Raw genomic sequence first — 13,174 nt, forward strand, 5'->3', positions numbered from 1 at the left:
CGACGTGAAGATCATTTGTGCCGCTTTACATCACCCCTGTGAGTGAGGGCTGCAGTGATTTCATCATTTAGGATGCTGATGTGTTCTTTGAGGTAAAGTTATAGGCACATAGTGGAGAGTGGCATTATGGTTAGTGTTAGAGATTGGATGCGGTCAGTGGAAATGTCACTAATACAAACCTGAGCTTTTGTGTATATGCGTTTGCGTTTGTTTGCGTGTCTGCACAGGCACCAAAGGCTAGCACGGCTCCCTGAAGGAAAGACCTCATTCCACGGCCTTGCTTGTCGATATTACTGCTACAAATCAGGCCTCCCACACCGCTGAGAGCAGCAAATAGTACACACTCGCACACTCTCTCACAGACGCCATTGACTAAGGGAAAGTTTTATTACAATCTCTGCCCGATATGGCTCCCCTGCTACAGTTCGGACTGTGTGAGAGTGGTTCCAGTGCTCTATGCCTTGTTTATGTAGTACGTGCATTATGTGATTATGCATGCATATGTGTGTCTATGCCCGTTTTTAATTTGTTTGTGTGCAGGTGTGTGTGAAATTGTGTGTTTTATTAGTATGCACGTGCACATGTGTGTGCTGGTTCGGCCTGTTTGCTCAGTTGGGAAAACAGATTGCACTCTATCTGGACAGAGATGTGGAGTATAGCAACAGAGAAAACAAACCAGTCTGAATCAATTGCATCAGCCTGCTGTCTTTGACTCTGTTGCCATTTACAGAGCCTTTAAAACAAGGCCTTTTCTATGTTTTGCTCCAGATTATGAAGGTCAGAATTGCATTGCGTTATATGTGCAAAAACTAACTATCTGTGATGGTCTTTACATATCTTAAAATACTTCATTATAACCATCCTTCATTTCAACACAGATACTCACTGCTGTCTGACAAGCCACAGATATTAATATTAATATATCCATACAATATATCTTTCCACTTCTCTTAGAATACAGAAATTAAAAGAGGCTAGAAGACAGGGAAGCTCAATCCAATAAAACCGGCCGTCGTCTGAAATCATGGAGCCGTGATCAGCCAGTTAAGCCAGTTCTCAGTGATAATAGCTGCTCATCACACCGGCGGATCACAATGGATCGACAAAAGATCCACCGCTAAACCTGGGTGGTACAGAAGAAGGCTCTTAGTCATCATCATCCGTCTGTTCTAGATCCGCCAGACCTAGAGTTTATCTCTCTTCTGACTTTATACTTTTTGTGTATGCCTGTTAAGGGGGGAAAAAAGAGAGACAGTAAGAGGAAGTAACAAAAAAGGTGCGACCGATAGAGAGAGACAGTGAGAGACAGAAAGAGACCGCTGAGACCCACCGAGTCCCTTCCCACCTGCCGTGTTAATGCGACTGGACGGGGAGGGTGTCAAACAGACTGATGTCACAGTCGTGTCCATCACATGTACTTCCCTTGAAGTTGTCAAGTTGGACACCCAACTTGAACTCAAACTCAAACAGTTGAAAATGCAGGCAGACTTGGAGGCAGCTAAACATCTGGTTTTCCTTTTGCTTCTCATAAATGTGCAGATATGATTCCATATTGATAATATTGAGTGATTTTAGGAAAAAAAAATTAAGTGGGTAGAGGTTGTCCAACTGTGGACCATTTCTGTAGTGACAAAGCTGTTCAATATATGGATAATGTATTATATACAGCAATATATGTTAGTATATTGTAGTTATCTGTAGTTCTCCGCTACCTCTCAAAGTCTTTCAAACTCAAATTCTGTTTCTATTTTTCACTCAGCTCATTATTTGTATTAACAGTAATAGTAAGTAATGTGAGAGGACTGATTTCCTCATGTACTCATGATGTGCTTTAGTTCAAAATCAGCCTCATGTTGTTGTGGGTGTTATGATCCAAAGTTCAAAGTAATCACTGCAGAAATTGCTGATATGGTTACAAAATTATTATTTAGCTTTTTTTTTTTTGATGCATTATATTTTTTTCCCTTTTGGCCCAGAAGTAAATGTTGTATGGCCCAAGACCAGTTAACGGCATTTGGATTAGAAAGCTGTAGTTTCTATAAAGATTATTATTTTCATTTCATTAGCAACCTGGTTACCATTAACACATCCAAATGTAGGCGAGAAAATTAATCCAATTCCCAATTCATTTAACATGACATTACGTGACTTCCTCATCCCTGTGAATGCTGAAGTGAAACATCATTACTGTGACACTGGATGTGGGGAATGAACTTTACTTTGCCAGAAGCAGACAAAATATGGAATGAATGTATTATGCAGTTTCAAACACTTTTCCTCTGAAGTGATTGAACTACAAAAAAATCTTCCCTGCCTCAGTGTCCACTGTGTGGTTTTCTAATTTAATTTTCTTTGAATGCACACAGTTAATACCCAGACACACCCTTTCGTTCTGTGTCTGCATTTAAAAATTTAGGACTGGACTATTATGCACTGAATTGAATGGTTTGTATTGCTGCATTGATTCACTTCAAATTTGAACACACACACACACACACACACACACACACACACACACACACACACACACACACACACACACACATACATACACACAGATTTCTGCTCCCTGGTCATGCAAATGCTTCCAACAGCATAATACAAGCATAATTTAAACAGAATAATTCATTGGGTGTTTGTTGACAAAAGCCTGTGATACTGTTCATAGTCCTGTATGTAATTTTTTTTTATGAATGCATATTACCACTTGTCTCTGTGAGTGTGTGTCACATTCACAATCATCTTAGATCTCAGATTTAAAACCAAAAAAAAAACAAACAAAAAAAAAAAACACTACAGGTTTCCAGGAATAAAAGGGAGGAGATCTATGTATGTTCACCCAGGAAGGGCTCACTCAATCTGGGTGCAGTCAGCCCTCTGTCAGCCTCACTGCTTCACCACCCCTTGATCCATGGGGAGAGGGGCTGTACTTTGGTGGTGGTGCAGCAGTCTTCTTCGAATCGATTTGGCTAAGTGGCCATTTATTTTAATTAGCTAATAAATAGACTGTTTGAAGGGGATGGACGCGGAGTCGTTTGACTTGACGTTTAGAAAGAAGCAATAGAGCTAAGTTTACTGGAGAGCAGTTCTCCAGTTGCAGTGAATCAAACGGTGCACCCTGCTGGTTTTCAACTGCAAGAGATACAAAGTAAATGTAGCTGAATGACAGATAAAATTAAGAAGTTACCAAAGTGAGAGATGCAAGGCAGAGGGCAAAACGGAGAGTGTTTCCAGACTTTTAAAGCTGTCTTTACAGTCTGAGGGATTGTCCCAACTCCCAGCATGTTCTCTCTTCTCATCCTGAGCTTTTCTATCAGATTCATTTTCACTTTTAATGCCATCAGCAGTTTTTTACTCTCCTGTTACCGTAAGAGGCTAGGTGTAGTCACCCCACAGCACGTTACTATCAGAGTAGATGTAGGAAGCATTAAATCCTTCCCCCGAACAGCCATTGTCAAGCTTTGGTTTTCACCACATGTTGAAGTGGTTAAGCACATTAAGAGCATAAAGTAAGAGTGATACACAGCATTTAACAAATGTGGAGGATAGTGACTTTTTTTTAGCCTTTCTCAACTCAAAACACAAGACCAACAAGAAAAGATGCTTATCTGCTCCAACATAAGTTGCACATGTTAGCATCCTTGAATAATTAGCTTACAACCTACTTGGCCAAGGAGCATTTCATTAGCTTTCAATTTGAAGGTAGAGTTTTTCCCACCATGTGGAAGGTGGTCCTATATAGTATAAAATCAAAGTGTAAGCTAACAATAGCAGTTCTCTACTCTTAACTGAATTTGGGAAGTTTTACACTCCAGCAAACCCAACATGGTGTAACATTAACCAACTACATTAGTCAGTTCTCACCCTAAAAGCTCCTTTGTAGTATGTAAATTGACACACTGGTTCAAAATTTGAACAATAAAGCAAATCTAACTTCACCTTAGTCATTAGTCCTTATTCATTATTGATATATGTTGACATTTTGTTTCAGTATTTTAGCATGAAATGTTTAAAAGATCATCCATAAAAACTGTTTTAAACCAACCCAAGCTTAACTAGCTAGCTAGCCACAGCTAATTAAATCTGCCCATCAGTTGTCGTTTCAGCCACAAGACTGGTGGCTGCTGGTGAGAAAATGAGAGGCCTGTTTTTGTCCAACTCTGTCTAAAATCAGGTACCTATTGTTGGTGGTAAATCTACAACTGGAAGGTCAGTTAGCAGCGAGTTGTATGTCAGACTACAGAGGGCTCAGGAACCTGGACATCACTAGGAATGAACCAGTTTTGTCTGTCAGCGTAGTCAGTACATCACACACCTCCAGTGGAAATCGGGGCTTTCGGTCTGAAAGGGTAACAGCAAGTTGTTAGACAGTTACACTGTTTGCAAAAGGTTTGAAACAATGACAGATGTGAAATTATAAAGTCCTCTGTTGCACAGGCCTGCTAGCATGAATATTTACCCAGCTGTTCTCTTTAGATTGACAGAAGGTATGTGACATAAGAAACTTGTAACATCTATCTTTCACACTGAGTTTTAAACAATAAATGAGGATACACTGTTTGCTGTCTTCTCAGAAGACAGGCATTTATTTAGCTTACTTACTGTATCCAGATGGTTGTGAAAACAATTAATACTTTGTGAGGTTTGAGATAGATGATAAAGGTTAAAACAATACGCGTCTAACATATCTGAAATGCAGCCTGTGGAAAAATCTTTACAACTCCTTGACCAACACCAACAGTTGTGCTCTAAATCTCCAGCTATTTGTTAAATGAAGTAACAAAATAACACTGAACTTAAAAACTTTAATTGCAGGCAATGTTAAGACATCCTAAATTTGCATCAATAAAAATAAAAATTCATGAGTGTGCTTTGAACACAGGGTTAAGTTACCCTGGCCTAGCTAAAGCTAAACAAAGCACAATTAGCAATCAGTGGAGCGAGAGGGGGGGAAACTGCACAGCCTTATGAAGGGGAAGGTGAAGAGAGGGGAAGAGACCAAAGAGAGCTCCAGAAACCATAAGCAAAAGCCAAACAGAGGCAGACTAAGCAGAGCAGATGGTTTCAGCGTTTTTGCCCGGGGCACTCCATACACACAGAAATCACTACAAGGAAGGAGAGAGATGATGAGTTGAAACACTAACTACACATCTGCACTTCCCCTCCTCCAGTGCTTCAGAAGGGAAGAGAGAGCAGAGAGGAAACTGGAGGAGTTTTGACAGGCATCACCAACACTGTGCTCCGTTCAGTATCCTCAGTGTTCAGAGCAATCTCAGTTGACACATGGCATCCATCATCCCATGATATGTTGTACCAATACGCGTTCTTTTACATTTTGCTGAACGTATTGGATATTCTCCTTTTTCTGTCAAGCAGATGTGCTGCAACCTTTTAGACGCATGCATATTTTTTAAGATGTAGTTCAGTGTTCGTGGGAGCGTTTCAAACAGAAAACACAGCTGACCCGAAAATCTTGCAGCTGAGCTTCAGCGTGTGTAAACTGTTTGACAGTCAATCTCTTTAGCGTCACTTCACCTAAAAGTACACTGTGGACAAACACACACAAGTACACACACAGAGAGACACTCGTGTACTGCCTGGCTAAATGAATGGTGAATGATGGATGAGTGTTAGGTTCGGTAGTGTTGCCATCTGTTCCGACATGGGACAGAGAGAGTGGAGGGCTTGCGGTTCATTGAGCTTCAAGCCCATCACAGCATTTAGCTCATCTACTGTATACGCTCCACTGACACCTGGATGGATTTGTGTGTGTGTGTGTGTGTGTGTGTGTGTGTGTGTGTGTGAAGTCCACTGTATAAGACAGAGTTCCTCTTGACCAATACTAGTCACATTACTTAAGCAGAAATGATGATCTTTTCAAATATGGTAAAATCTGACTCTATGAGCCCATAGTCACACCCGAATCTCTACTCAGAAGCTGATCCAAAATCAATTTACTCTTTTTTTCTCTCATTGAAAATCCCTCAGCGTCACACTGCCGCACAGTCAATTTTCTCTGACTCGGCTGCCCGCGCCTTCTCTTGCACATGTGCCCCCTAACTGCCTCGCTCCGTCTCTATTACATGCCCTGCCATTCTCTCTTTACACCACGGTGGTCACTCTAAACACAATTGCCATCGATCGCTTCATTTCTCCATTTTTGCCTCTTTCTGATGGTTCAGCCCAGGTGAGAGGAATCACAGGGTTTGGTCAGGTTTCTGCAGCATCTCCCTAGATGGACTGGTACAGAGAGAAAACCCATAAGTAAAGAGTAAATCTCTATCCATTTTCATTTTGCCCTGTATTGTCCGACACATTTGAATCCCCTCACATCTATGACTCACACACACTATGATATAAAAGTGTGAACACCCACCCTGACACACACACACACATACACATATATACGCAGTCATATAAAGCATTAACACAGTGCCATTTTGAGTGCTCTGTCTGCTGCTGTAATGTTAGTGTGTGTGATGCAATCTCTCTCATCCTCTCACTCGTCCTCCTGATGACTGGAAGGTTATCGGAGGAGTGTCATGCCCAAAAGCCAGCAGACAGCTTTGCCCTTCACAGCAAAGTATCAGTGCTAATTAGAGACTATGAGTATGTCACTGAACTTAATTGTGTTTGTGTGTGTGTTGCTGTGGCCAGTCATGCATGGCTGTATCAGCCTCTTACATTGAAACATAGGAGTGTCTTACATCAATTCATCATTTCAATGGGACTTTTGAGATCTGGTCCTCTGTTATGAGGCCACGTCTCAGGGCAGCCGCACATGGCCTGAAAACGTCTGTTATTCATCTTGCAGGGACATATTTATTTATTTCTTTTGTCCATATTACCTTCCCTGCTTCTCCTTGTCTTTGTGCATGAGTGATATCCAGCTCAGACTTCATCTTGACCACCGATTGTGTAAAGAGACTTTGATTGGTAAATGTGTGCTTTTAAAACTTAATCAGTGGGCACAGCAGTTATGTAGCATGGCTAGCATTGTTAGCATAGCTGTGCTGTGCTGCAATCCCTCTCACACTTGACAGGGATGAACAGAGGCATGACGTAATATGAAGTGGGCGTAACTCTAAGTGGGCGTAAGTGTAGCTAACGCTAAGTGGGCGTAACTGTAAGCATTGCAGGTCAAAGATGGCCAAAGATGTTGCTTTCCATTATCATGTGGCATATATTCAGTTTCCAATGATAACCGTGGCAGATTTGCCATTCACAATTATAATTTTTGAAACAATGGGTCCTTCGCCTCAGACAGAAGTAGTAGTAGTAGTGCATTGTAAAGCAATTAGAGCTAGTACTATAAGTATGATGTTATTTACTTATAATATAATTTGGTTTGAATGGTTAGTTTACATACTTTTTCAAATATTACGTTTTTACTTTTAAGTTTACAAGGGAAAAAGTTTTTAAGATGAGGACTAACGACCATAAGAAAGTCTCAGGTAACGCTGGCTGGATTTGCTGGTAAGTAAATATTCCAATATCTAATGATGAGCTGGATGGATCAGTTGGCTTCTGCACAGTTACACTGGATGTGCTAGTCATTAATGATGCAATTTTAAAACGTGATCTGTAACCCAACAAACTAATATAGTTTGATGATGACACAATCATGTTTGTAGCTTAAATCAGAGTTGATACACTGCTTAATTCATTCCTCACAGTTTTGCTCTTGTGTTTTGAGATTAAACCCGCTATGCAATAGGTTTAACTTAAAAATATTCAGAATCAGAGCACACATTTCTATGTAAAAGTGAACAGGTTCTGATTTACATATTCATCACTTGAAATCCATGCTGTACATTACGGGACACGGTGTACCCATTAACATGCCTGATTCAAGGGTTATGAGATGAAAGCCCTGATGCATAGCACTTTAAAGTACATACTTGCAAAACATATTCAAAGTGTTGTAATCTACTTTTTTTGGTGCACCCAATTTCCCATAGAATACATTGTCTGTTTCAGTTTCACCTTTATGGAGTTATGCGAGAGCTTATACAGTGTTTAGAGTCTCTAGACTGAAAACACTGAATCTCTTGTGGCCACAAAATTGTATGCTGTTATACTGAGGCTCGACCTGAGTCTTTGGTCTTTTGACCTTCCAGCTATAAACTCAGGAAACTATTTGGAGAGTGCTGGTGCAAAGAATAACTAAAGAATACAATAAACTCTGCAGTTTGAGATCCATCAAAATTTGAGGTGGATTTCTCTTCAACAGAGGGCTTGATGGAGCCCATAATGATGGGATAGTGTCCAGGCTTATGTAGCAATACCTTCAAGAGGCAGCCAGGCCACCTTAAGATGAGATATGGCTCATTGGATTATAGTTTATAGTGTTTGAAAGCATCCATAGCTGCCAGCAAATGCATCCTGGCTGAATGATAACAGTCCCTTTTGAAACAGTGTGAAGTCGCACCCCAAGTGAGGACTTTGGATGACATTTTAGGATTTACTCTCCCGTTTGACTCTCTCCCATTGTCTCATACTTTTCCAGGTGAACAGACGGGAACTGTAGTGCACACTCACCAAATGTGAGTTAGTTTCTCGTTTCATCACACTCCTGTTCTTTGAGAGAGCCGCTCTGAAATTTCCTATGAACCCACCTCATCAGGAGCAACCTTGTCTCAGCTTGAAACTTGCGCTGGTGAAATAAAGGAAATCGCTGATGCTAAGCTAGAAAAAAAAAATTGCCAGATAAAAAAAGGCAGTAGGCAAGAGCAGAGGAGAGGTCACAATCTGGTGAGTCTGCAGTGAGAGTTGGAAACTTCTAACACAGGCGTCAGCTTTTGTTATGTAGATTTAAGAGAGGCCATTGATTGGAGGAATGATGCATACAATTTCTGTACTTAATCTTCTAAATGCATTCAGATGTATGAGAGTGTGAATGGGCCTTGTGCAGAGTTGGAAAAAAAACATCTAGCTGCTCGGCTGCCATATGCATATTTGATGGTCTGGATCTCTCAAGGGTGGGTTAGGGGTCGAGTTTACACACTCTCTACCGGGACCCACACTCTCTCTGCTGGCACTCGGCCCACAACCTCAGGGCGGGAGAGGAGAGAAAATCAGCAAAACGGAGCCGAACGCGAAGAGAAGGTTAATCTAAAGTGTGAAAAACAGAGAAGAGTGGAGAAGTTTCATATTTAAATATGTACTCACAGAAACTGTGTAATATGCTACATGCTGTTTTTTAATCCTCTGTTAACCACTCGCTCTCTCTTGCCTCTCCTCCAACTGGCAATATTTCTCTCCTCCTTCATTTAACCTCCATCTTCTCTGCTAGCTGATGAACATCAGAGGCACGCTGTGTTTAGGCTATTTCTCTCTCCAACTCTGTCTGTCTGTAGCTCCCTTCTCTCGCGCTGCTCATCCGATCAAAAATAACTTCGCTGCTGGCTTTGTTGTCATGTAAAGGACAGCAGGGAAATGTAACTATACTCTATTTGAGAAACACTTCAGCTGTTAGCACAGTGCATAGTAAATAATGGTTTGTGGAGCTTGTGGTGCGCGAATCTCACTCGAATTAATAAAACTACAAGAAGAAGAAGAAGAGGTGCTATATGGGCTGCAGGCCCCAAGCCCTGAACTCATGCACTTATACTTTATAATGAGTATTGCTGTGTGTGTGTGTGTGTGTGTGTGTGTGTGTGTGTGCTTGCATTCTTGTATATGCCCTCTACGTATACATGTCGCTGTATGTGTTTTTGTGGAAAATTGTATGCATCCTTGTTTGTGTGACTCGTTCCCAGCAATATTCTCATGCAATATGGATGTGACTGAGTGCTCTGAGTGGACTATGAGGGAGCATGTTGGGATGGGCAGCAAAGCAAAACCACAGTAATGTTATGCAAGGCTGCATCTTGTGTGAAATGGCTGTGTCGTGTACGGTTTAAGGAGTACACTGTCATTTTTTTGTCCTGAACTGTTCCGAAGAAGTTTTGCCGGCGAATGAGAAATACATGAATTTAAAATAAGCAGCACCACGCACAGGTGCACACAGCAGGTACGGACAGAGATCAGGTCTGGCAGCTTTCAGATGTACATATTGTATTTATTTATGTTTTTGTGGAGAGATAATTCATATCCCCAAACAGATTCCAACCCATACAAAACTACACCTTTATGAGCAGGGACACACACATTCAGATACATACACACAAACATGAATAGCTGTGAAAAGTTTGGCCTTTAGTATATTCATAGACTGTCAAGTATGAAAAATGGATTAGTCAAATGCCACATGTCATCATATTGGAAATCTAAGGCGTTTCAGCGTGTGATGGGAGCAGAAATGGTGTGATGTGAGTGATACATATAGAGAGGGAGAAAGGGTGTGTGTGTCTCTTTGCGTGTGTCTTTGCACGTGAACACTTCCCTGTGTGTTTGCACTTTGTTCCTGTGGAGTTGCTGACAGTGTGTGGATGTTCTTGCTCTGTTTAATGAGCAGATCTCAAGATTAACACAGGAAGATAATGAGAAACAGCATCGCAGGAAGAGAGTGAGAGTGCCAAAACAGTTGTTCAAATTTTCAGCACCCTGCTAGTTTCGCTGCACATCAGACTGGCTTGTGTTTCCATAATCTGCTCGCGGTCCAAAAGGCAAGCTGAGCAGTTACCGGCTGGCTTCACATGCTAGTTATGACATTTCAATTCCATATGAATAGACTTATTTACCACTAGAAGCAGCATACTGTTTTGCTACAGGGAGATGAACACAACCCGTGCTCCTACCATCTCCTCTCTGATCATAAAGGGCATGATTTACAACTTAGCTCGAACAATGTACTGCTCATTTAATTAGTAATTTGGTATCTCTTAGTTATCATGTTTCAAATTAAGCTTTGTCTTTGATACAAAGCTGAACAAAGGAAGACAGTATTTAAAGGAAAAGTTTCACATTTTGGGAAACATTTGCCACTCTCATATTTGTGCATTATATTTAGCTAAAATCAGTAGGCAATTAGCTTAGCTTAGCATGAAGATTGGAAGCAGGGGGAGGGGATCCCTCCTCAAATAAAAATAATCACGAAAACCTCTCAAATTCATGAATTAACACACTGCATTAATCCGTACACAAAATTTTTAAGTCAAGGCCCCCAACCACTGTTGCCAAGAAATAGTTACAGAATGTATTTCCCAATATAACCCCTGTTTGTGTCTTAGTGTAGCGTGTTAGCATGCTTAGCTAAAAATGGTTAACTGTATACTTATCACCTGGTTTGCACTGCCATTATGAGCGTGGTAGCATGCTTATGTTAGCATTAGCTCAGAGTAGCCTGTGCCTAAATACAGCCTCACAAGACTGTAAAATCTTAGTCTTCAGGGCGAGGCTCACTGTTTTCCCCTGCCTCCAGTCATAATGCTAAACTAAGCTAATCACCTGCAAGCTCTTTTTCCTTAGTGCACAGACATGAGAATGGGCTCAGTCTTCACATGTAACTTTTGGGGAAATAAGGAAACAGTAAATCTCAAAATGAAAGTTCTGTGGTACAAATGAATGAAAGGGAAAAAGTCCATCCATTCTTTTCAGGTATCTGATATGAGTTGCATAAAAGCAAAGATAAATGACACGAATAAAACCAAAAGATGAACTAAAGGAGACACAGTAACAATCAAATTTGCTTTTGAAAATCAGATAACAACTGTGCGGGCCACAGACACGAAAAGAGTTTTCATCTTTCGCATAATCTTTTATGTTTCATTTCTGAAGCATCATGTAATCGATGTCAGAGCAGAGCAGAGAATAATAAACAAGCAATGAGTTGAAATTATTTCATAAACACAACAGCAATATTTCCATGTTACTAAGTAACAAGGAAGGGACCAGATTTAGCGTCAGCCTCTGCATAAGCACACGGTTATACAGCAAATTAATCAACATAAGTTCTTTCCTACTCAAACATAATGTAATAGCCAAAGCAAGTTTCCAAGTTGCCAGGTAACATGTAGGCAACAGCAACCTTTTTTTATCCACCAATCCTTTGACATCCTGTGAAGACTGAAAGAGATCTTACACCACGATTTAATAGGCCCGGCTCCTGTAGCAACTGTTTCTACTGAACACCTTCATCTCTTTGTTTTGCCTCACTCCTAAAAGAGCTTTCCCTCAGGTCTTAATGCATTGAGATAGATTCCTTTAGATCACAGCCACGTAGTACAGCAGGATCTTCACAGAACAAATTCTACGCTAATCCCTGTATTGCTTAAGGGCTACAAGCCAAGCAGTGATGGCATAGCACAATTCCACAGCCTGTAGATGAGTCTCGGTAGGAGAGAAAATGAGTTATCTCCCTTTTTTGCTTTGCTTTCTGTTTTTTGTTCCCTTTCTCTGTGACGCTGTGTGAAGTCTTTGTGACTCTCTGTTTTGTTTTCTCTCTTTTTATGTCTTCTAAATTTACACAGTCCTACAAGCAGATCCATGTGGACATTAACACATATGGGCATTAGTTAACACACACACACACACATTGGTATCTCTTTCACACATTATCTCTTATGTGGCATTTTCCACATTTTTCCACTTACTGCCATCTTGCCTGACTTCCTAACCCCTGGTGTGCAAGTTCAGTCATACATGAGGGAAGTTAAGTTAAAAAGTCAGGAAGCAGAAATAGTTGAGAAATGAATAAAATGTCTGAAAACTGGCAGATTAATGGAAACAGATGGAGAGAAACTCATAAAGCAAGAGACAGAGAGAGCTTGTGAGTGTGTGCGTGTGCGTGTGTGTGTGTGCGTGTGTATGTGTGTGTTGGTCACGAATGTAGTCGGCATCGTCACTCGGAATAAGATAATCACCTCCCTCTAATGATGTGGTCGCTTGCCCCCGGCGGTCTGTCTAATGTTGACAATCACCAAAACACGTGCACACACACACACACACACACACACACACACACACACACGCACACACACACACACATACACATACATACCAGACATACATCAAGACACTCACAGCCATGACAGCCAATTAATGAGAGGGATGGGATGGAAGAGGAGGGAGAGAAAGGGAGATTCGGAATTATGGCATTCCTCATTGTCAAAACTCTTAGCGCCGCTTTGCTCCCATCCGCTAATTAGCGTCTCATTGTCCCTCACTTTCTTTCTCTCCCTGCTGGGTGTGCATATAGGTCTTCATGACATTAACAGTGCAATTCTGGGCC

The 13,174-nt window shown here is 41.1% G+C and overlaps 1 protein-coding gene across 3 annotated transcripts in view; it reads left to right on the forward strand.

The window, feature by feature from the left end:
- The window catches only part of dlgap3 (discs, large (Drosophila) homolog-associated protein 3), a 117,241-nt gene that overhangs the window by 34,262 nt on the left and 69,805 nt on the right, over positions 1-13,174 (forward strand). The gene's annotated exons all lie outside the window — the stretch shown is intronic.

Source organism: Seriola aureovittata, chromosome 16 (genome assembly GCF_021018895.1).
Source record: "Seriola aureovittata isolate HTS-2021-v1 ecotype China chromosome 16, ASM2101889v1, whole genome shotgun sequence".
Classification (NCBI taxonomy): Eukaryota; Metazoa; Chordata; class Actinopteri; order Carangiformes; family Carangidae; genus Seriola; species Seriola aureovittata.